A 3,426-nucleotide genomic window follows, 5' to 3' on the forward strand; every position below is an offset into this window, starting at 1 on the left:
TCATCACCTCTACCTGCATCTGCTTTGGCTGAGCCCCAGAAATATTTGATTTCTACAAGACACAAAACAATAAAAGCAACAGGGGTAGGCATATCTCACTTGGTCCATTATTCATACTACATATAGAAGAACCGGTACCTTAAAATATTGCTGATCTTAAATTTCTCGCAAGAATGTCAGAAAATAATAAGAAAAAAAATCAATAATGGGTGAGGAAACAAATTTACAATAATCAAGAAAGTGTAAAGGTGCTCAAACATTTTTCTTCTTAAACTTGGAAGAAGATATGAAAGTTGTCCTCAGCAAGAGATTCCAGAAATAGTTTGTCTAGCGTCAGCATTTTAATTTTGTGTTACATATATACATACATACACATAGACATGTGTGTGTATAAATAGGCCTTTTTCTTTTTTTCAAATATAAAACTATTTTAAGATTAAAAATAATTCCACAGCTGTGGAATGCATGGATTTAAAAAGGCTGACTCCTTTGTCCAGCTTCTCACATGACTCACTGCAGAGGAATGCTTTCTTCTACAGGGTGTTCTTAGGGAGTGTAAAAAGAGAATAATTATGTCTCGATTCCTTTATAAGTTGTCCAGAGATTTAAGATAAGTATTACTATTACCAAAAAATAAAAAGGGACGGGGCACTACATCCTGGCAGAACCTGGAGTCTTCCTACCTAGGACACTGTGTGTGCATGTGTGCATTTTCTTGGCTGCTATTACCTACTTATAGTATTGCTGGCAGTCAGCTGTGGGATCCTGCCCTGTGAGCATGGATCAAAGGAAAAAGTGACTCTTAACTCCTCACAAAGCATTCAAGCTTGTATAGTTCAATGCCTGAAAGTATGCCTTATGTATGATCCAATTATTTGCATTAAAAACAAATTGAAAACATGAGCCAGCTAAATTAAGAAATATCTAAAATTAAAGGAAGCATATTTAAGATGTGAGCACCTGCAAAAAATGATTTCAGCCCCTTTCAACCAGATCACTGCAATTCGTTTCCCACAGGTGCTCAACAAATCCTTCTTCCCTGTTGACAGCCATGCACGTTGTCTTACATACAATTCCGTCCCATTCACTCTAACCTGAAACATTCTCTCCACAGTGAATGCAATGTTAGATTTTCTATAGATTTCATAGTTTTCAATTTTCTTGCATAAGTCCTCCGTAATCTCGCTCTCTCCTTGCTTATTATATTTCAATACATGCCACCTGTAACTCAATTTCCCTTTCTTCAAAAATTGCTGATGCCTTCCAAAATGCCAGCATCTCTGCAACTGCTTGAAATTTCAACTCAATCTTTGTGGCATTTGTAGCTCACAATTCTGTCTTCAAAATGATGCCAAACTTCAGCCGAAATGTATTGCTTGCTGCTCCTGCCACTTTTACCTTTTTTCTTTTTTTTTTTTTTTTTCGCATGCTTGCCCCTCCCCTTATTTAGGGGGATTTATATAATAGTGTGAGGAAACAGAATTGAGGGGGGACAAATTGCCCTGTCTGCAGTTGAAGGTGTGCAACACATACTACACAGAAAAGAATATCTTTAAGTGCATGCATCTTTTCAATGATGCATTCGCTGCTATAGCAGTAATAATGGTGGAATTTTAAGAAGCGCAGTGAATGATGAGATACACCAGGAAAGAGAAATCTTGCCAACCACGTGCCATATTTTAACATCTGTACTGTTATATTAACTTCTTTACAAGAAGACTCATGGGTTGATCCACAGAGATGTACTGATATTGCCCTTCCTATTTTCTTTGGCCATGTTCAAAGAGCAGCTATAGAACAGAGCTTTGCGAACAAAGGAGTTTTGCTTCCAGGAAACCCTCACTGGTTGCTTCGACCTGGAATAATGGTCCTTTCCCTGGTCAGTTTTAATTAAAACCTTCTCCAGGCACAAAAGAGAGGTCAGGATTTACTTAAGAAAGCAAAAACATTCATCTGAAAGGGACTGGAGAACGAAAAATGTATTAAAAAGTTTGACATAGAACATGAAATAGATTTCTTCACTCTTTTCATTGTCCCTCATTCTCCTTGAAGTGTATTATAGTTTTGCCCAGAGTATTTTTCATAAATTTCTTTAGAAGATTATTTCACTGATGTCTGACCTGCCAGACTTCTCTAATATAAAACCAAATTATTTTCATTTTTACTGATTTCGAAAGGTTTTTGTTTTTTTTTTAGTAATACTTTAGAGAGAATAATAAAAAAAAAAACTCAAAATAATTAAGTTTTCAGTAATTGCTGTATCACAGCATTGTATAGGTTGGAGGGGATCTCTGGAAGTCACGAGGCCTCAGCCCTGCCCCAGCAAGGCCACTCAAAGCACGGCCCAGGGCCATGTCCCAACAGCTTCCTGGAGGTCCCCAAGGAGACCCCAGCACCCTGTGGTACCCGGGCCAGGCTCTGGCACCCACACAGCCCAGAAGTGCTTCCTGGGGGCCAGAGGGAGCCTCTCAGGCTCCCGTTTGTGCCCAAGACCCTGCTCCTGTCACTGGGCACTCCTGAGCTCGGCCCTGTCCTTGTGGGAGGTCCTCCAGAGCCAAGGCACCTCCCTCTCCAGGCCTAACAGCCTGGGCTCCTGCAGCTGAAGGCCCTGCGGTGGGCTTGCTCCAGTTCGTCCATGTCTCTCTCAAAACATGAAGAGATCTGATATTCCCCGTCCCTGGGTGGGCTCGAACCACCAGCCTTTCGGTTAACAGCCGAACGCGCTAACCAATTGCGCCACAGAGACAAGTGTTTCTAGTGGCTTTGATCAAAACAAATAATGAACAAGTTATCTAGATGTATATTACATATTCAGGGCTCTTTGGACTGATTTTTGGACATTATACCAGCTCCCTTCTGACCGACACTGCCTGAATCACACAGTGACTCCATGACTGCAATACCACACAATGTGATGAAAGAATAACACCAATATATTTATATATACTCACTTAAAAAATAAAGTATCTCCAGTTTTTCCTTTCTTGGCTTTCAGGAATTATGACCTAATAACACCTTGACATAACTGATAAGACGTTTATCAGCATGAAGTTTGGCTAGCAAAGTTAATTTATTTTTCAGTGATTGTATATCATCACTATCATTCAGTGAAGAAGGACTGAGAGTTAACTTTCCCATTGCGTATTTCAGAAACATGCATATAGAGAAACTGTATATATATTTATAAGAATCAGCTTAAATATAAGAAGCTCAAGAAAAGAACTGAAAACCAGCTTCTCCCCCCCCCAACAGCTTAGATGTTTACTCCACTAGAGAGAGAAATCTCTGGGATATTAGTTTTTATTCATGGGATCATCACTAAAGAAACTTTGTGGAGGATAAAGATGCAGATCAATGAAACCACGGATTTAGAAAAGAAAATTAAACAATTTGAGAAGGATTACCACAATGGACCAGTTAATGGAG

At 39.4% G+C, this 3,426-nt stretch overlaps 1 non-coding gene across 1 annotated transcript; it reads right to left on the bottom strand.

The window, feature by feature from the left end:
• Positions 1-2,672: 2,672 nt before the first annotated feature.
• On the bottom strand, positions 2,673-2,746 carry TRNAN-GUU (transfer RNA asparagine (anticodon GUU)). Its single transcript has one exon. It is a non-coding gene; the product is annotated as a tRNA-Asn (tRNA).
• Positions 2,747-3,426: the final 680 nt, after the last annotated feature.

Source organism: Cygnus atratus, chromosome 9, assembly GCF_013377495.2.
Source record: "Cygnus atratus isolate AKBS03 ecotype Queensland, Australia chromosome 9, CAtr_DNAZoo_HiC_assembly, whole genome shotgun sequence".
Lineage (NCBI taxonomy): Eukaryota > Metazoa > Chordata > Aves > Anseriformes > Anatidae > Cygnus > Cygnus atratus.